The sequence below is a fragment of the Corvus hawaiiensis genome, chromosome 26 (assembly GCF_020740725.1).
Source record: "Corvus hawaiiensis isolate bCorHaw1 chromosome 26, bCorHaw1.pri.cur, whole genome shotgun sequence".
Taxonomy (NCBI): Eukaryota; Metazoa; Chordata; class Aves; order Passeriformes; family Corvidae; genus Corvus; species Corvus hawaiiensis.
The window spans coordinates 1,640,914-1,662,266 of NC_063238.1; the positions used below are offsets into that span (position 1 = coordinate 1,640,914).

The 21,353-nt window shown below is 42.6% G+C and overlaps 1 protein-coding gene across 7 annotated transcripts in view; it reads left to right on the forward strand.

The window, feature by feature from the left end:
* The window catches only part of DTNA (dystrobrevin alpha), a 223,487-nt gene that overhangs the window by 84,599 nt on the left and 117,535 nt on the right, over positions 1-21,353 (forward strand). Inside the window, exon 1 of one of the 7 annotated variants that reach the window (XM_048329118.1) lies at positions 5,932-5,952. The exons of 4 other annotated variants lie outside the window; for them this stretch is intronic. The gene's annotated coding sequence lies outside the window, so the exon portion shown is untranslated. Of the gene's footprint in view, positions 1-5,931; positions 5,953-14,376; positions 14,520-18,427; positions 18,453-21,353 lie in introns of those variants that run through there. 2 more of the 7 variants (XM_048329117.1, XM_048329119.1) reach the window with 2 other exon arrangements.

Here is a 21,353-nt window from a genome sequence, read left to right on the forward strand (position 1 = left end):
TTTTAGAAGGGCTGACAGTGAAAGGACAAGGGGCAATGGCTTTTAACTGACATTAGGTTGAATGTATGGAAATTTTTTATTACAAGGGTGTTGAGGCACTGGAACGGGTTACCCAGAGATGTGGATGCTCCATCCCTGGAAGTGTTCAAGGCCAGGTTGAATGAGGCTTTAAGCATCCTGGTCTAGTGAAAGGTGTCCCTGCACATGGCAGGAGTGTTGGAACTATATAATCTTTAAGGTCCCTTCCAACCCATGAATCTGTATTGGGAAAAGTCCCAGCCAACTTGGCTTTTCACAGTACTTCGTAAGAAAAGGTCTCATATTTCACGTGAAAATTTTGAACTCTCTGAGCAATGCTTGCTGCAGTGTCTGAGCAGATAAGCTGATTTCAATTACCTTTCGTTTGATTGCTTTATATTTGTTTGCAGCAGTGTCATTATATTAAAAAAAACAAAACAATAAAACCTAAAAACCAAGATTTATTTGGAAGTACCAGTACTGGATTTAGCTGTAGCAAAAGTTAAGTGAAGTTAATCACTGCTGGGGAAAATGGAGGTTTAAACTGACCTCACAGGAGAATAAATCAGGAACTGAACAAAGATTTTGAGATGCCCTCAAGGGAAACAGAGGTTGCAGTACTGAGCTGCAAATAGTGCCAGGTGTGGGCTGACTACACAAAGGGGAGAGTCCTGATTGCCCTTCTCTCAGTTGGTTCATTCTCCTTCCTGCCAACTGTACTAAGCAAGAAAAATGGACCAAACAGAAGAACTGCTAGGCAAGCTTCCCATTTGGAAAATCAGAGCTACATGGGCTTTCTCGTGCACTGTCTGTGATCCATTTGCTCTCTGCAGACAGGGTGAAGTACCCAGGTGCCTGGCATATTCGCAGAAACTGGTCCTTTGCATCTGTGTGTTGAGAATCAGAATGCTGGAAACAAGTCCTCGGTACACCTCCCCACTCATTCCTCCAGGCTCGAGAGACTCTGAGCCCAGGATCCCGTGTTGGGCCAGTTCAAATACAGAATGGCACCAGAACTGGAAAGTTCCCTCCACACTCAGCCACTAGTTTCAAGTATGTATTGCAAATACTTGAGTACAAGTGATTTCTAACATGAGTGTCCTTATGCAATTTTTTTTCTAAAACCAATTTCCTGTTGTAAACCAAAAATATACCCAGTTCTGAATGATGTTGCTTTTACTGTATTCCTTAAGACTTTACAACTTGCCTCGCATCCCTTGCTGGAACAATTTCTAAAATATAATGTTCTCAGTGATACCAAAATATAAATGACAATTTGCTATAATTTCCAAGCCACATTTCATTTTGAAGTATTTTTGCAAAGTGTATGATGTGTTTTACTGTTAAAATAATTTCCATATGGAGAGCAACCTTGTTTCTACTGAACTAGAGAGAAACAAAAGTTTTGGTCTCAGGTGGAGCAAGTTCAGGAGCAGAATTTCAAAGGAAAAAGTAAAAACAGAAATCCACAGTTTTCCCTGAATATTAGTATTGAACAATCAGCTTTGATTTTTAAGTAAATGGTTGAATATGGTATTTTCAAGGTAAGTGTAGAGCCTGCTCGCAGATAGATCCTTTGAAAACTAATTTTAGGTTACAGTTTCTTTGAAAAGTTTGTCATAGTTAGTCATAATAAGAACCTGTTGAAGGCAAAGCAAACAGGTCTGATGGACTAATGGTACCAGAGGACAGTCAGCATGGATGTAGAGTCACATTGCTTAAGCTGTGGGGTGTATTTGTCCCTTCTTCTCCAGTATAATGAGATAAATATATTGGTCTGTGCAGTTTGCGTTTTGGGCCTTTACTTCCCCCACCCCAGAAAGCTTTCAAGTGCAGGAGTCCATATCCATTTCATTATGCATTTTTTTATCACAGTTGAATGGCCTGTCGTGCTCATGTTGGCTGTGGGTGCTCTGTGATCTGCAGACATTTCAGCAGTTTCTCTAGTGACTGCTACCCTGGCTGCCCAGGCCAGATGCCCAGGACACGCAAACATTTTATTTGCATTCTTGCTCCCAAGTGCTGACTTGCTCGGTACTAGTTAATTAAAACTGGTTTAATCATCTGCAGCTGTATTCAGCTTGACTTCTTCACATATGAATTCCTAGCTATCTTCTCCCAGCATTTATCTGTAGATTTGTTAATAACATCTGTAAAGATAGATAAGGATAATGTCAAGATTATCTATATTTACGCAAGTGCTTCATTTGGAGGCCCACAGTGTAATGCACCAGTCATTCCCACATGCTGGAATCCCAGGAGGGCAGTCGCCTTTGTTTCCTGGGCCAGAGTACACTTAACTCTGCAGGTCATAGAGGGTTTTCTCCTGCTGTGCTTGATGTGGAGAATCGTCCCTGAGAATGGGCACCTGTTAGTCACCCGAAAGGCTCTGCTCTTTCTGCTTGTAGGTGAAAATATAACAGGATTCTTGTGTATCATGAACGTTCTTTCCCCCTTACACAAACATCCAGTGACTTAGAAAGAAGAACAAGTTGGGTCGGGATGCAAACAACAGACACTGTTTTTAATGTGTTCAGAGCTGGCTAAGGAGAAATGGATCCCACAAAGTTCAGGCTAAGTACAGGATTTAGAGGGTTTAGGGGCACTTTACAGCTTCCATCACAGTTGAGTAGTAGCTGAGAGAAATCCTTCCTGTCATATAAATGTGTTTTGCTGATTTACATCTGGAAGAAAGACAAGATCAGGGGTTCTTGCGTGAGCCTGGGGAGAAATGCCACCAAGCCTTGTACATCCATGTGCTGGGAAAACAGGAGTCAAGGTGCAGGTACAGCACTAGCCTGCAGACTAGAAACTCCTGTCTTCAGGAAGGCTGGATCTGGAAGGGAATAGCTCAGCATGTCCTCAAGCTCCCATACACTGTCAGGGGCTTCCAGTGTCTCTCAGGTGTGAGGAGTGAGTACTGGGGTCCTGGCCTCTCTTCCCACGTGTCAGGTACACATGAAATAAAAGATTATTTTGCAGAGCAGAAGGAGAAGGGGAGAAGTTTAGTGATGCATTTACACTGGTGTGCATCTTTTAGTAGAACTGGAGTGGAAAATTTGAGGCTGCAGGTGAAGTGAGATGGGATTAGATACAGCTCATTGACAGGCAATTGACAGTCAGTGAGGGGAGATGGTAGCACACAGTGCTAAGTTTTAGGACAGGTATGGGTGAAACATGTCATGGCACTGGGAGATCTGGCTTCCCAACTGTCTCTGCTGATCTTTCATATGCAATCAAATCAAAACCTTCCCTATTTTATAATTTTTGTCCTCTTTCATCTTTTGTGCTATGGATGGCAGTCCTGTATATTCTTCCTGTATATTCTTCTCAACGCAAAATTCGAAGACTTAGGGATCATGCTTCCATTTAAATGCTGAGGTTTAGTGTGGTCAGGGGATCAGATGAAACACCAAGGGGGATTGGTCATTTATCTCTTGTACTTCATCCATAAATTTAGCCAGAAATTAATTTTAATTTGTTTTGTTTTCAGGGAAAAGTATGGGCCTGAGTGTTGCCATAATATGTGGTATTTTATAAATTGTCAAACATTGTTTCTAAAACTATTTTGATAACACTCAGATCTGTTGGGTTCACAGTTACAGATGCCTTCTTGCTGTGGTGATTGTCTGATACAAATACCAAATGTTGCTATTGAAAGAAAAACAGCTGTAGTTAAATTTAGGTAAAACTTAAGGAAATAAAATGTTGCCAAAACAAAGATGATAAACTGAGAATCCGTTCCAATTTTTCAGCTGATGCTAAAACTAGAGCTTAAATTAACAACAGTGACATTGCTAAAATACATTTGACCACATTTTTCAAAATATAATTAAGAAGTTTCCTTGTTCAGTAAAAATTAAAACTACTGTTTTACTTAATGTGAATGCAGTTTGCATTGGTGCTGTATTTTTAAATGATCAGGAACCTGATCCTGAGAGTCACTTTTCCAATATGAACCTCGAGGCCATTTCAGTGTGGTGTTTTAAGAGGTGTGTAGGTCTCCTCAGGAAGGTAGGGACTGTTTTGCCTCCTTTTTAATCATCATTCCTTCGTTTCCCCGCATTGGCCTCTCTAGAGCAAAAGGCTGCTTATCTACTCAAATGGAATGGGAACTTCTTGTGGAAAAGCACCAGGAGAAGATACTCATTTGAATATAAGTAGGAAATGAATCCAGCCTGCCAGAGCTGGAACCCAAATGTATTAACTCTTTACAGACTCTTCTGCCAGAATGCCTTATGCCAAAACTCTGTATGGAATGTTTTTAAGGGAAATGAGTTGGATAAATGTCGGGAGAAGGCAAACCAGACAGCTGGCTTCAGCAGTACTTGTGCTGCCCACAGCCTTGACTCTATCCAACAACCCCAGATGGATTCCCCAGCAACCCAGCTCAGGAGTGATACCTCTCCTGGGTACTTCAGTTCCTACTCTCTCTCACCGTGTTGGCCCCCTATTTTCAAGCTGCCCTTGGCTGTGGTTCATACTCTTTCTGCACACTGTTAAGGGGACAGCTGCCCACAGCTGGTCCCCACCTTTCTGGGGACCCCCTCCCCTGCAGAGCCATGCACAGGGAAAAAGAGGTGGATGCAGGAAAGGGTCTTCCAGGTGAGCCCACCAGACATGGGTTGAAACGACTTGCCCCTTTGAGATTTGGGAATAGGGTTGTTAAAGTAATTGTGAAGTTTGTTTCAGGCTTCATGTCTGAAGATTGCAACAAACCGGTTGCAGCGGAAGCCAGAACCCTGTTCAGCCATCTGAGTTGATGGCAGGCATCCAACCTGACTAATTTTAGCCAGGATGCTCTTCCGTTTCCTGTGCAGCATTTCACACGTCAGTGAGTCAAAGTGAAAGTAAGTGTGGATATTATGAGCGAGGTCCCAACTTGCACTTAGAGCTCTGTGGACATGGCATGTGTATTGTATGGCCAGATGAAAGCAGTGAGATGTCCTACTGCAGTGCCCTCAGCTGGACACTGGAGAGTGTTTGATTTGCACAATGACAAAGTTCACTGAAACATGATGATCAGTTTATTTCATTCTGTCTTCTTGCAGCTTTCCTTTTGTTCCCCATACAACTGTACTTCAGCATACTCCCAACAGGAAAGTCAGGCTTTCCTTGGTAAAAGTAATTTAAAAACCAGTGTTGTGGTTTACCTACTGTTTATAATTACATTTTCCTCTAAGATTTCTCTAGAAAGGCTTTTACATTCATCACAGGTCTGTGCCTTGTACTTACCTTCCATTCTAATAGCAGATAGACACAGTTATACCTACACATTATTGTAATTGTTGATGGTGCCCTATTTAGTTCACCATTTCTTTCTGTTGTAATAGATTCCCTGAATCTGTCCATTTTTGCTTTTGCTAAACTAAAAAAAAGACACATTAACATGCTTTCAAAGAGATTTTAGGGAAACCACTACATCCCAGTGCATGAATTAAAAAAAATGCTAATAGGCCCATAAATGAAAATCAGTTGTTGTTTTTATTTCAAATAGTTGCATCTCTGTTAATGCAAGATTTATTGGTTTCCAGTCCTCCCAAGGCTTAGGAATGAGCTTAGTTGGACTCCCTGAATTCATTAGCAGAGTTTCTTCCACACAGCAGAGCAGGGGCACAGGAGCTGGCTAAGTTTCAGCAGATCCTGTGAGCCTCACTTGTGCTTTGGCTGCATGGGTGCACTGTGACCTCCAGCAGTGAGTCTGTTCAGAAATACCAGCTTTGTTAGATGTAATACAAGGCCTTCAGAGAGCCAGTTTACATCTGATTTTCCTGCTGGAAGTCGACCAGATGATGGAGATGTGTTCTGCAAAATGGGATGGATAAAATGGCAGAGGATTTAGGCTTGTACACACAGCCTTACCTGTGCTTGGTTTGTCCATCATCCAGGTGGAGACTGCCTTGGGCCAGCACAAACAGCAAGGTGGTGGACCAGGTAAGGCAAGGTTCAACCTGTGTTTGTCTAAAGTCCATGCATGAATGTGGACTTGGATCCTCTCCAGAATTCTGGGGCTCTTCTCGCTTACAGGGAAATGTTCACTCAGTTAAGAGCAGTGAGGAGATGGAAGTATCTCAGACACGTTGCTGCTTCCTGCTGATCTCCCAAACTTATTTAGGCAAGTTGCTAAAAAGGGCAAAAGATGGGTATTGGCAAAGCACTATAAATAAAAACATTTGGGGTAAGATAATAAAGCAACATGTAAACTTGCAGCAAAATCCTACTTTTTCAAAAATGTTGATGAGCCATGAAGTGTAATCAAATATTAAAGTAAGAGTTAAAAATACTTTTAGCTTAATGTACTTCCCTTAATCTCATCTGTGTTACTTTTATTCTGTTACTACTCTCCTCTGCTTTTATATTAAAAGCTGCACAAACAGAAGTCCTGTTCAAGATGTAAAGCAAACAAAAGGAAATAAAAATACACTTACTTACAGAATTGTTTTATTTGAAGTCATTTTACATACTGTGTAATAATAGGATATTTGAAAGTTGAAGATGTGATTATTTAAAAAAAAAAAAAGTTGATTGTATTTTTTAAGGACTGTTCGTGTTAAATACTATGGTTCTTTTTTTAGTGAGAAGCCTTGTCAAACAAAATTTTGTTCGGGTTTCTGTTGCTTGAGGGCAAAATAACTTTCATAGCATTGAGGGAGGCATGCTGTTGCAGCCCCACAGCAGAATGCTCATGCTGCCTGGCAGCACAGGAACACAACAGCAAGCTTGAGAGAACATGTATGAAAGCAGATAGATAGGAATTTGTTCTCGTTGCCATGGTGTTGGACACTGTTTACTTCACCTATCAGCTGAGTCTGGTTCTTCCCCTGTCTTCTGGAGACCTGCAGACCCGACCTGTAACCAGGTTCAGCCTCAGAGAGGCAGTCAGGTCCCAGTAGCATATGGACGAGAAATGTATGGGTTTTTTCTTTTCTTTGAAATAAGGTTTCTGGCATTTGTGGCTGAGGAGGAAAGCTCCAGATGGTGAAGTGTGCATTATCTGTTCAGTGGTGTTTCAGGTAGCCTAAACCCCTCCTAAGCACACAGTCAGCTGGCCACTGGAGCTTACAGCCGTGGATTAGCAGCAGGAGCCCCACAGAGATGGGTTCTGCTTCTTCTGCCCCCAGGCCCTGGGACAGGCAAGGGAAATTAGGGGTGGTCCTGAGGTCTCATTTAGGTAGTGGCCTCTTTGCTGCAGTCCCACTCTACCTGCCAGACTGTACAATTGCTCTCAAATAGAGATGCTTAGCTGTTCTAAAATTTGTGGCAGCTTAATGTTTATCTCAGTTGAGGGACCGGATGAGTGTTGCACATCAGTTTCCCTCATAGTACGTGCCAAGCTGTAAATATAAAATGCCAGGTTGTGGTTATAAAAGCAGTCTGTCAGATATATATGGCACACTTCCCTTGATACCCTTAAACTAGGTAAAACAAAGCAGACCAGACATGCCATATCCATTTTAGCTTTTCAGCTACTAATGTCATGGTGCTATCTTCAGTGACTTTGGTTTTATCATGGTGCTATAACTGCCAGTGAACTACTGTACTTAAAAGGTTGTTGGCATATCCTTTGTCATTTTGAAAATAAAATATCCTTGTCTCCCTCTGGCTGAGTGGTTAAATCACACTACAGTGGCCCTACTTAATAATTTTATCATGAAAGACTCAAATCCTAGGGTTAATTAAAGCATGGAATAAGTATCTAGGGAGGCATACATAAATGCTAACAGGATTCCTACCACATATCTACAGAGGCAAACATCACCATGTATAGTTTATGCTAAGCTGAGAAAAGGAAGTCCTTAGATCTCTTAAAAGGCAGAATTTCTATATTTTGTGACAGATGTAGGCAAACCCCCCCCCCCCAAACGATAACAAAACCACACAAAATTGGATAATGGCAGTGTGTAAATATATCCTTAATAATCATAGGAATTAAATGTTCTGGGAGACTGTATAAAGCATTGTATTTGCAGGAATCTTAATACCCATTCCTATCAGAGGAACCTGGATCTAGGATCAGAAAGCAAGGAGGAGTGCTTTGCCTGACTGCAACTGCTGAGGAAACTTTAGCAATCAAAATTATCTACTGATAACGTAATCTGGCCAGTACTGCTGGGCAGAATATTATAGAGAAGAACTGCATGATTCATAATGATAGATGATCAGAAATATTGCTCAGCTCCTTGTCTAAAAGCCCTGCTTCTGAGAACATCCGCTGACACTCACCATCCACCCCTGGCACAAGCACCGACTCAGAGGGAAGGGTGGCACTTCCTGACTTCCACCCACCTCCTTGGCTGGCCTCCATTTTGCCCACAAGGTTTGCTTTTCTGTACTGGGTTGACCTTCTTCAGTTTGTGCTGGTTAGGTGAGGTAAAGGCAAATAAACAGATGAAGTGACCTAGAGCTTTAGGCAGAAGCCCTCATCACTATTCTCTCAGCAGGTATAACCACTCTGGCATAAGGGGATTCTGCAGAGGATCCCTCCAGCCCCTGGATCACCTGGATTTTAGGTCTGCACTCCTATAATTTATTTTGTTCATTTGAAAAGAGGTTAGGGTTTGTCTGCTTAGAGCAGAACCTTAGGAGATGTACTGATACCATCTGCTTTAAGCATCCAACTTGGATGCATTTCAGACAACAGCGTTAGGAGCAGCAATTCCAGTGACTTCAATGTAGAGAGGCAGATGTCTCTACATGGGCAGTTCAGGTCATTCATGTTAGATTCTTAAAATAGAATATATGCAAATTCAGGCTGTCTGCTGCCTTCACCTTGTCCATTGCTTATGTCTGTGTATATCTTAAAGGTGATTTGTCATTGAACTGCTGAAAGAGACCTTGCACTCTTTTAAAATTGTCTGCCCAATGTAAAAAAAAGGCATCTGCCTTAGGCCATGCCTGCATGCCAATTACAGCATGTGTGCCCCCAGCACACATTTCACACCTAAGCTGCTTGGGAGGTGGGAATGAGGTGCTGGGTGGGTGGGCAGTGGTGGGGGAGGAGAGAGCAGGAGGTCTGGGCAGGACTGGCAGGAGCCCCATTCCTTCTGGGTGAGTGGCCCGGGGCCGGTGGCTGGGCTATTTTAGCCCCGATGGTTTTTGAGGCAGTTTGAGCTATTGCCTTTGCAGAAGTATGTTAAAATATAAATGAAGAAATGTGTTTCATGTAAAACCGTCTCTGCAGGAGTGTAGAAGCAACCGTGGTAGTAGGGAACCTAATTGCCAGTTTATTTGTGGATGTTTTTTTAAATGCTTCCTTTTGAGAACCATTAGAAAAAGGCGCTTTTATCAAACTGCTCCCTGGCCCCTTGTGTTTGCATGTTTGCTCCATTGCTTTGGAAGTGCTCAAGCTGTCACTCTGCTGTAGAGTTGTAGTCCAGTCTTCAAACATTTGTTCCTGCCAGTGTTACAGTGCTGCTTCATACAGCATCACTGGCCTTGTATTCAGTGCCATAGTAACCATTCTCTGGAAGGGCAGCAGGACGAGGCAAGGAATATGTCAAGCACCTGAGAGAGAGAGAAATGCAAAGCCTGACTTGACAAAGTCCTAACATGGATGGCAAATATTTGACACTGTTTTGTGGTGGCTGGTGAGTTCTCCCCAGGAAGGAGAAATACAGAAATGATTCAGAATAGTGAGCAAAAATTCCAAGTGGCCCACCAGTAATTAACAAGGACATTGCACAGACCAGTCCTGTGTTGGAAAGAGTGTGCTGCTTGTAGCAGCATGGGGAACACAGGTCAACCCCTTCAGTTCCTAGGCTGTTCATAGGCACTCTTGGGGAAGAGGTAAGAATGGTGAAAAAAAACCTGGAAATTATGTATATCTTCCTTGCTTGCTTGCTTTCTTCCTCTCTTTTTCTCTTCCCCTGCCCGTGTATCTGGATTTTCTCAGTTGTTCAGCAATCCTGTAGGAGCCAGCTGAGAAGCTGGCAGGCTCCTTGCAGGCATCCATGGAGGTGTGTGCAGGCAGGGTCACTGTACTTGCTCTCTGCCAAGGTAGGGTTACTCATTTGGCTTGGTGTGGCAGCATCCCTGGGCGGCACACCTGTCTTCCCAGCCACCCCAGGGGTCCATCACTCGTAGGCAAAAAGCAAGACTGAGCCCAGGCTTCAAAGGGTTCTTTTCATTCTGACCCATTTTGCTTAAAGTGCTTTATTTTGCATTCAGAATTTAATCTCAACCAGAGGCACACACTGTGTAAGAAATCCCACTCATCAAATAATCGAAATCATTTTTTGGGACACTGCAGGTTCTTGCACCATAGGGCTTGAGTGTTTGTTTGGCTTTCAGTGGCATGCACTGCCAGCTACCAGGTAGTTATATCCTCAGGGAGGAGGGAATAGGGGGAAGGAGGAGCTGTAAAGACTTCAGTTGTCACAACCTTTTTTCAGCTATTACGAGATAAGGGCGCAGTTTTGTAACACAAACTCTGCCTGCCTCAGTGCAAGGTCTCTCCTGTGCCAAACCCAGGCTGCTCTCTCCTGTCTCTGCTGTTCGCCTTCCCAGCCATGCTGGAACTGGAACAAAATAGTTGCAGTGTCATGAAGCAGCTCAGCCGCAGAGAGGACTCTGCGTTGTATTCCCACCACTGTGGCCTGAGGCATTTTAATTTGAGAAGGGCAGCCGGCTAAGCTTGAGCCCGGACTTGGGCTTGTTAGCACTGGCGCAGCCACGGCTGTGCCCTCTGGCTGTCCCTGCCCTCCTGTGCAGTGGCTTGCATGGGGCTCGGGGCACTGGAAAGCCATGCTGGATCCATGCTGTTGGGGCCTGCAGAGCCTAGGTCCCTCAGGATCATCTGGTGGTGACTTCCAAGTGACTGCAAGAGTTGCCTGCGTCCAGCATGGCAGGGTGTGAACCAGAGCTGGCACAGCATTTTGACACTCCTCAGGAGCCAGCTGGGTGCCCTTGCACCGTGCCCAGCAGCTCTGCCGAGACACAGAGATTGGCTCAGCCAGGATGCATCTTGGATCAATGGGACTTAATGGTCCTCGCTCCTTGTGAAAGCAGTTAAATGTGGAAAGAAGTCTGGGCACTGGTCTTTATATAAAGGAAAGCCTAAAACTGTGATTATCTCTGGCTCAGAAATCTGACAGCAAACAGACCCAACCACAGGTTGTTTCCTTTTAGTGTCTCGCAATCTCCTGGGGTTGCAGCCCAGCTTTCAGCCCTTTGGGCAGCACTGGGGAGGCCTTTTCTCCTCGTTGACCCAAGCAGCTGCCTGATGCTTGGGTAGGGATGCTGTGAAGGAAGTCATGCTGTCTGTTGGGCAAGTGGGGCAGTGAGATGTGATTCCCTGTGCCATGTCCTGCTTGGCTTTGGAAGTGCCGGAGCAGTGCCATTATCCCATCCCACACTGCCTTTTAAAAGGGAGAGTCAAGTCTTGGCAAGTCTGCTGCAGGCTGAGTTCATCCAGAGGGAGTCAGCACTCACAGGAGCCAAGTTTTACCTTTATTTTGTATGGCTTGAGTATTGTGTGAGAGGATCAGTTACCCTATGGCAGTAGGAACAGAGCCCTCTAGAAGGTTAAGTAGCATTTCTGATGAGAATATACATTGATGGGAAAATAGCCATTCGTCTTAGAAGCACATATGTGCTTGATGCCATCTCTGTCAGGCAGTCCCTGCCCAACAGGTGTTTAAAGAAAGGCAGAGTAACCTTCCTGTGAGTACATTTGACATTGGCTCCTTCTCCTGTTGCATTTCCCAGGTAGTTATTAACTGACTCTGTTCCAGAACAGTAAGCACGCGATGATGCTTCAAGCCGTGCCCAACTCTTTCCGTACAAAAGTAACTGCCATCTGGAAGCTGGTTTCCACCTTTCTTAGCACATTCCAGGTGCCTACCTGTGTTTAAAAAAACCTGTAGAGTTCAGGGCTGTCTTCCATTACTGACAGGCACAATTTCTAAAACTGTCTGGATTTTCCTGCAGGTCCCCTGAAGTTTTTTACAAATCCGTGGGATGAAGGAGAGCTGGAACACAGCAGGAAAGATAAAAACTGTGAAAGCGTGAAATCATGAGTGACACAGGAGCTTGCTTTTGGCCTTGGGACATCAGAGCAGACATGAATTATTGAAATTATGGCTCTGTTAATCCATGTGTTGTCAGCCCTTCTGTAAACAGTGAGCAGGTGCTGTACAACCGCAAGTTCTGTTGAGTGGGAAAGCCCTCTGGTCACAGGGTGGGGGGGACTTCTGCTGGGGCTCCAGCCTGCAGCTTCAGCTGCCTGACCTGGATCGTACTGATGGTTCATACTGAGGGATATTGCTCTTCAAAAGGCTGTGTTCATTTCTTTTATAACAGGTGATGTTGTTTAATAGTCCATTAGACTCCCTCAGTAGGTTTTCTTTTTCACTTTTTTACTCTGTACAGAATTTGAGTGAAGCCACTAACAGTACTCAAGACAGACTGTAATATTAAGAGATGTGCATAGAAGGTTTGCTTGCCTTTCAGCTTTTGGGGCTTTTTTGCAATTGTTTGTGTGTGAAGTACTTAACACAGAGCTTGCAAACAACTGTGTAGCAGTTGAAACTCAGACACATTATTCAACTTCAGGCTGTGCTTTATGGCCTATCTGTTCTGATAGTCAGCATCAGGGGAAGAAAATTCACTGTGTATTAACAAGAGGATGGCACTGAGTAATTGTAGAGATTATTCTGTGGAGAATCCTCTTGCACCATGTGTTTTGACCCTGTATCCAGAGTGCCAGACAGAATTTTAAAAGTGAATCAATAAGTAAATACCTGTTTCAAGGCAGAGTAAGGTGACGCTTCCAGGAGCCTCCATGGCTGTTTTCCATCTTCAGCGATCTCTTAGAACAACTGCAGCTTTGAGCATCTTCAAAACTGGAGATCTGTGAATTCCAAAGCCAGCTTTTGCTGACAGATACAGCAAGATGCAGATTCCACAAACAGCTTTGGCAAGCCTTGTATGAAAATAGGGTAAAAATACTATGAATTAACTTGGATAGAGTTTGACTCTACTTATAAAGCAGTAAAAGAGAATGAATTAGTAATTAGGGGTTTATTTTTATTTTTATTTTGGACTCTAACGTAGTGGGTTGAGGTCCGTGATTGCAGTAGCTGGTTTTTTCTACATCTTCCATTATGCTCAGATAAATGGAGAACTAAATAGAAAAGTAGACTTTTTGATGATGTAGTTGCTGAACTACTTTCTTAATTCAGGCACTCCTGGAGCAATAGTATCTTTCACACCTTGAACAAGATTTTAATCTTGAAAATGAGAAGCAGTTTGGACTACTCTAAATGCCTAGCACATTTCGGGGAAGGCAGGTTCCTGGGAAAACCTCATTAGGACCACTTCAGGAAAGCAAGGCGCAGTTCATATGGCAGATATCAGGTTGCTGCCACTTCAGTCTCTGCTCTTGCAGAATCTTTCTGCGGGTGAAAGGCTTGGCTACGTTGCGTGTTCTGTCCTTTTCTGTGCTGAAACTGCTGGAGGAAAAATTCGGCCTTGCTTTGCAGGAAGAATTTGTTCTCAAAGATGCAGTTACAAGACTGGGACCTTAGAGGTCATGTATTCTAGTACATTTTCTAGTACATATTCTAGTACATACATACATCTAGTACATACCAATTCATGTATTCTAGTACACTTCCCAAGGCAGACTTTGAATGGTATTACTAAGATGTCTCAGTAGTGCAAGAATACATTTGAAGCTGTACAGCATCAATGTTTAACTCAGAAGGCTCTGCTGTGGTTAGTCCTCGCTCTTATTCTAGTAGGGCACTATTAATAATGATTATTTAGTACTTTACAGAGAAATTATTTTCTGTTCCACAAGCAAACAATTTCGTAAACCTTTTTTCCCAGACCACAATAGTGGAAGTGCATGGTTTCTTTGTTTCTGAAGGTGTAAATCGGGTGTTTGTCACCTGTACTGGCTCTGTATCTGTACCTGTATTACCACTGCATTTCTGACTGCTGAGCATGATTTTGTGATTGCAATTCCTATGGAGATAAGGACCTAAATTTTGAAACCAGTGAATGGCAGGAGCAGAAAAATAATGATTATCTGTTTAAGGGGTGTTGATTTCATACTATTGACTCATTTGTTTTCTTAAAAATAAACCCCAAGTCGTCCCCCAAAGCAAAACCTATAGTTTGCGTCTCTCTTTTGAGACTTTGCCGCTACTTAGCTCTCACAGGTGACATGAGTCTATCTGGGTTAGATTTGCTGCACAAGAAAACAACCCTGACTTTTACCGGGTGGGTGGACAGGAAAAAAACCCAACTTTTTGTCAGTCTTTTGTGTTGCAGCAGCTGGATTCATTGCTGCTATAGCAACACACCACATGATGAGGTGTATTAGATTGCTCTGCGCAGAACACGAGGGGGAGAAGGAACACAGCTCTTTGCTGAAGGTAAAGGTTGCACTGGAGTTTCTGGTGGAGAGCTGGGGAAGGTCAAATGCTCCAGCTCCCAGCACATGCTGTGCACAGCGGAAGGTAGAGGCGTGTGGAGGTGTTAAACTGCAGAACCAGGTAAGGTACAGCTGCATCGATTAACCTGAGATCTTAACCCTCCTCTGTGTGGCAGCTCAACTTTCCAGAGAGTTTTCTCTTAGCTTTTCCAAGTGTTGGGGTTTTTTTAAAGTTGCTTTGCTAATGTGACAATGTGAAAACATTGGCAATGGTTGAAACTGTTAGAGGGACTCTTCTACTGCAGAGAGGCCAGTCTTACAGGTTAGGAGGTGATTGTCCTCAAATCAATGCAAAAAGTATATATAAGGGGTTTTTTGTTGTTTCAGTTTCACTTGAAGATGTTGAACAAGTTTTGGTTTTGTTATTGTCTGCACAGTGGTTCAGAACATCTCTGTTGTCAGTCAGAATTTAGGGCATTATCTACTTAGTGATTTTTATTATCAGTACTTTCAAATTATCTACTCCCTTTAGCATTTATTAACATTTCTTCCTCTCTCCCTCCCAATCTGCTTCATCAGGGTGCCTGAGTCTTCTTGGAAATGAATTTTCATGTAATTTACTCCTTCAGGTTTTCTGCTGCCTCCTTAAACCTAGCAGTGTTGTTAATGCAGTTAAACAAACATTAGTGCACCTGTAAAGACATGAAAGTGGAAACAGTGCCACAGGTTATTGTGGGTTTTACCCTGTTAACCATTCATCCACACAGGTAAAGAGAAATAATTAATGTCAGCCTTGAACTTCTATGTTTATTCAGACCCATGTCAAACTCAAAAAACTATTTACTCCCCCATGTTCTTTATGCACCTTTTCTTTTGCTTTTACTCATCACTAGGTTAAATGTGTCAGGTTTTCAAGTGGCATGCTTTAGGTGGAGGAAGACAACAGTACTTTAGAAGGGGAAAAACTGAGGGACCAAAACGGTAGTGGAGAAGATGGTGAACCTTCCTGAAATTCAAGTTAGATGGTTTAGTACTTTTCCTGCTTCCCATGAAGGGTTACCAACATTTTGAATGCTTTTCTATTATCTACAACTTAGAACATATTTCTTTCTTACCACTTACCACTACTTTAACGTAGGGCAACGTATCAAGAGTGTTGAAATGTGCAGTTTTCCTCCACTGCCCTAAGTAAAAGATTTCAAGCAACCCTTCTGTTTCTCCAGATACATTTATAGCCCTGGTGGTCCAGAGTTCAAAGCGCTCATTGCCACTATTGGCAGACTGGAAGCATTCCTGTGCAAAGTGAGGGATGTTGCAAAGGCCAGACCTTCCCTTTACTCACCCCTTTCAGTGGCAAGAAGGGACAGTCTGAGTTGGGGTATAACTGAGCCAAACCTTGAGTGGTAGGCAGCTTTCCCACAGCACAGAGCAAGTGTGCTTTGTGCCGCACTGTGGGAACTGTGCAGTCACAGCTCAGGGTTGAGTGAGGCTCCCCTGGCTGTAATGAGGTGACTTCAACAGAGTGGAAGAAGCAGCCACTCTGCCTGTCAGCTCACAGGAGAGAATCTGTGAAATAAAAAACCATATAAACGTGCAGTCCATTAAGGATCGCTGATCCCAGAATGAGACAGGTTTGCAAGAAGTTGAGTAGGGGTTCTTGAAAATGAGTATTTAGAAAGGGTGGAAGTCTTTGAAGGGGAAGATTAGCTGTACAAGGGAAAACTCAAGCGAAGTAGGACAGTGACAGTGATTTAGCTCTGATTCCACCACTTCAAGCAGAGCAAGGGAGTCCAGGTCAAATTATTTAAGCAATCAATGGAGCTTAATCTGTCTAGATTTAGGGACCTTGTTTGATTGGGTGAATGAGGAACCTAATTCAAACACCCAGGAGCTCTTTCACTAATACAACCCATTCATTGTGGCCCAAGTGTAAGGCACCAGGGATGCAAGTGATTCATAGCATAGTATCACTAACACACTGTCTAGCTGTTACAGAGATGCACTAGGAGTGAGTTTGTCCAGGGAATTAAAAAATTAAGGAATCTAGATAAAAGGAAACAGAGTTCCTTCTTACTGAGTACTGCCACTCTCCATTTGTGTTTGGAATCACAGATGTAATAGTTTATCACAAGGAAGGGAGAAAAGGAAGTGAGAGTATCAGTTAAAGGCTGCATTATTGAGCAAAACAACTTTGGGAAGAGTGTCCAGCTAGTCATCTTTGCTAGACTAGCAAAAAGGTAAGAGATTATGGATGTCTGGGTATCAAAAATCATATTCTTGATGAAGCATGGTGAACAGAAGGAGTATGAGCACTGTCAGTAAAAGGTGGCTTCCTTCACCAAATAGCATTCCATTGCCTGGGTTTTTTCTATGACCATATTAGACTCTACAGATGTTCTTAAAGATTATAATCCTGATCATGGTTTGGTGAAGAATAGCATGTTTTCAAATATCACATTTTATTTATTTATAGGATCTGTGAGTACATATGAACCTTCCCCCTTGGACTTTTGTTCCTCTTACTTTCTACTGTCTCATTAACCCCTCTGAATCTTTTTTAAAACCTTCAAAACAAATAATACGTGCTGCTAGCTGAAACCTCTGAAAGGTGCAGTAAAACAAACAATAATTCTTTAGTTTATGGGTGCCTCTTGTACCTGAACCAGCTGAGAAAGTCATGGAAGACTGCTAAAATGCACTACTGTGCCATGAGAATAAATTTACTGCACAGTTTTGCAATGCAGATTTTATTCAGCATTAAAACTGTAACTCATTAATAATGTCAACAAATTTGCAAGGGAGATCTCATCTGCCCACTCCTACAGATTAAATCACACAATTTATTGATATGATAATCCTTTTACTAGATTTGAATTTGTGGAAAACAGCAGAAGTACCTAAGTGACTTGACTGGAAAGAAAAAAATTAATCCATTGAACTGACATGACTGTGTGTCAGCCTCTGAGAAGAAAGAAATCTGGAATCTTGATTAGTAGGAATCAAAACAGACACCAAATTGCAAGGCTACGTGATATGATGTGTGTATGCCTTGTATGCAAATAGTAACGTAGGCAAAATTCCAATATGGAACAACTTGCAGTGACTAATTGATATAGGAATATGTGCACCAGTAGGAGCAGGCCAGTCCCTCACTCAACCATCAGATGGCTGTGATATTTTTCTAGGGATAAATATGTACAAGGATGATTACAGTAGCAGATGCTAACTCCAGGAGCTTGGGCTCCACATCCGAATGTTCATCTGGCTCAATCAAAATGAACAAAAACGTTTCCAAAGGGAGGGCTAACATCTCCAGGGCCGAGTGGGCACTGGCAGCAGTCCAGAGTGTCTTCTTCACATGCAGGAACTGTGCTCTCAGGAACAGTTATTTCCAAGAGGTCCAGCCACTTAAAACATTCAACATAGAAAATTAAAGAAAACTGTTCTCTTTGGAAGAAAGCTGGCTGTGAAATCATCCTGGGAGAAGTTGATTCGGTTCTTCCTAGAGCACAAGAGCTTGTGGCATCAGGATGTTTATCTCCAATGTCTGTTGGGCTGGCTTCACCCATTTCAGCTTTAAGTATGTGCTGAAACAGGTCAAACACATTCACAACTTGTAGAAAAAGAAGCTCTGGTCCAGGACTGCTGTGGCCTCTAAGCAAGGAAAGGAGGCTTGTATATTAATGCCTCAAGGACAGATGAAAAGCTGCCATTTGGCCACATTTATCTGTGGTCAGACTTCCTGTAATTCTTTCTCTGAGGAGCTTGCTTTCAGTATTGCCAAGTCCCAGGTGCTCACAGATCACGAGTCTATGCTACAGAGCAGTCATGAGATGCTAGAGCTCCCCTGCTTTCAGGCTTGTTGCATGTTGTTTTCTGCAGCTGTGAACCGTGGAAAACTTCTTTGTTCTTTTGCAGAGCAAAAGAGTCTGTTCAGCCTCCTGTTTCCAGTATTACAGCCTCTTAAGGAAAAAATGCCAAATGCTGTGACACCCTGAAATTCTCTTATCCTGATGGAGTAGTAGAGGTACAGCCAAAAGAAAAGCTCTTTAAGGTGAGCATATAGTGCAGACACCCTAAAACTTAAAGATGCATTCGGGAATATGTGCAAATGATTATTTTCAGTAAGGAATTAACTTCCTATGAAAGAAGAAAATCAGCTCCTTTAGCCAGAAACTCAGGGCCTCTGGTGAGTCTCAAGAGATGTTAGGTCTTTGAGTTGAAAGGGAGCACAGCTTCTTCCAACAGATTTGTCCCCCAATAAACCTGTGCTGAGATAGTCTGTGGCTCTAAACATCAAAGACTAAAGCTCCTATCCAGATGCTGAGCTAAGGAAAAGCTCTTCTCTGTGATTCTATCACCTCCTCCATCAACTTCAGGCTATACTAATTAATTAATCTATGACAAGACACCTCCCTCCCTCCCTGCCTGTCCCATGTAGCCCAAGCCTCAAATACTTGCTTTTGAGTGTGCATATATGCACAAGTGCACACGCAGACACACTTAAAGTAATTCATGTTTGTCATTAGACACAAATTATTGGGTTGAATTACTTCGTTTTACATGATTTCCAGAAAGAAAGACGACTGATGAAAAGATGAAATGTCATGAGCTCTTTTATTAAAGATAAGTGACCTAAGAAGTGCTGTCAGATTGGGTCAAGGAGAGTTGGCTTGCTAACTGCAAGTCTCCCTTCCTTTTGCTGGGCAGGTAGTCTGTTAATGGTGTCAAGCTGTGTGCTGTTCCTCTGAGATGCTGAAGCAGCTCTGGTTGCTTCTGAGGCCAACCATCCCCGCCTCACTGAGAGCCGCAGCCGAGCCTGGACTGAAAGCAGCTGGATTTGCAGGGCTGAGAGGCACTGTGCCACCCACCCACCTACTAACTGTAATTAGGAATGTTCCTTCTCACACGTTTATGTCACGAGGTGGGGACTAAAAGCCTGTTGGCTGTCTCTAGTTAGGAGTATTTTTGTGTGGAGTGCTTCTTAGAATGGAAAGAGGCAGATTAGACTTTCAAGCACCCTTTGACAACAGCGCTGAAGCTGAGGGGGCACTGAGGAATGCTAATACTGGAAAACTAGGAACATCTTGACTGTTAATTCTGCTGAAGTTAGCAGAGCAAGACAAAAAAAAGGGTTGGGGTTTTTTTCATTTTCGTAACCCCTGGGCTTCATAAATGCATCACCGTTCTTTATTGTCAATTTGCCCGGAAAATCATTGCTGACATCTTACCTAAGGATTTATTATCATTCCAGTCAGGCTATCTTTCACTTATGTTAAAGATTTCCTGGATTTTTACCAGCCTTAAATTATATTGAAAGTAGGCAGATGAACATTAAAATTAAAAGGTTAATTGAAACGGAAATATTGCACCGGCACAGTTAATTTGTTTCAGTTTAAATGTTTATTAGCTTAATTGAATATTTACAGAACCAAGACCAAAAAAAGTTGTGCGTCTGTTTCCACAGACACAAAAGTAAATGTACTTGTGTTCAAAAGGTAAATACCCACTAATAACCCTTAAAAACAGCAGTCTGTAAGAGTGTATTTCCAAAACAAGGAATGTTCTTCTGTAGCTAAACATCAATTCTTTTATGATTTCCTATCAGTCCCAGTTTCTTTTATGGTTCTTTAGGATTTATGAGCACACTGAAGTCCTCAAAGGTATCAAGAGAAAGAGCTTACGTGGTACTAACTCTTGGGGCAGGAAACACTGGTAAGATCTTCTGCCTGACAGGAGATAACCATATGATTCTCTTGTCTTCCCTGTGGAGTTTTTGAGATTGATCATCGAGATCCTCATGAGGAAGAGTTGTTAGAGAAATCTGTCTGCTTTTCTTTTCCCTAATTGGAGAGGAGTCAGGAACTGCAGGAAAGGGAAAATGTGATCCTTTCCGGATTTCCTGGAAGAAACCATATTTCAGTTAGTTGGCTTTCCTAGGGTGCCTAATTTAATAGCACGGTCAAACTGTATTCCCAGTCTAGGGGGCAACTTCAACAGGAGTAGTAACACCAAAATTTAACTGGTCAGACTTCATCTGTATGAATACAAATGTGGTTTTTAGACAGAACAAGTGCTGCAATAAGGAGTAACACATTATTTGGAATATGTTTAAACATGAAAAAGTGCTTTAATTGGATTCTTTTAAAGAAGTTTATGTTTGAATACATCTAAGCTTAACAAAAATGGTATTGTGTGATTTTCTACTCAAAGAAATGTTGTGGCCCTAAATAGCAACAGAAATGGATTCCTTCCCACCCAATGTCTAATAGATGGACTATTTTAAATTCTGCTTCATCCCCTGTATTAGTTTCCTGAGAGGATTTCCATCATCAGGCTTTAGGGAATGCACTTAAGCACTGAGCTCTTGAAACTGTGGTAATTTTTAATCTTTAGCAAGTATCCAGTTAGACCTCATTGGCTTTATGGCACTCAAACTTCTCTTCACATCTTCCTAGGTAATTTTCTCCTTACAGCATCGGTCCAAGTTTTACAGGTGGATGTACTGGGACAGTATTATACCAAAAACACCAGTTTGTAACACGTGGGAAAGGGGCTTTCATCTCAGTACATGATTTTGTGAGTTTATACATCTTAGCAGGACTGCAGGATGGAAGACAGTTGGTAGTCTTGGGCAATGATGTGGATACAAAGGTCAGGATATGCCTCCTGTTTTGCTGGAAGTGTGGCCATAGGAATCTTCAAAGAATATTATCCTACCCTGTAACTAACTGCATCAGTCCTGAGCATCTTAAATGTGCTGCTTCCTGTGGCTTGAGAAACAAAGCCTAGTCCTTTGGCCTCTAAGCAAAGAGTTACTGTTTGATTTTGATCATTTCCTGTCAGCCATTCGTTGTTTCCTGAGCAGTGCACACACAGCTCCCACGTCAGCAGCCGTCCAGCAGGTGCCCAAAAGCTTCTCTGGTGCACTGCTTCAAACTGATGCGCTCTTCAT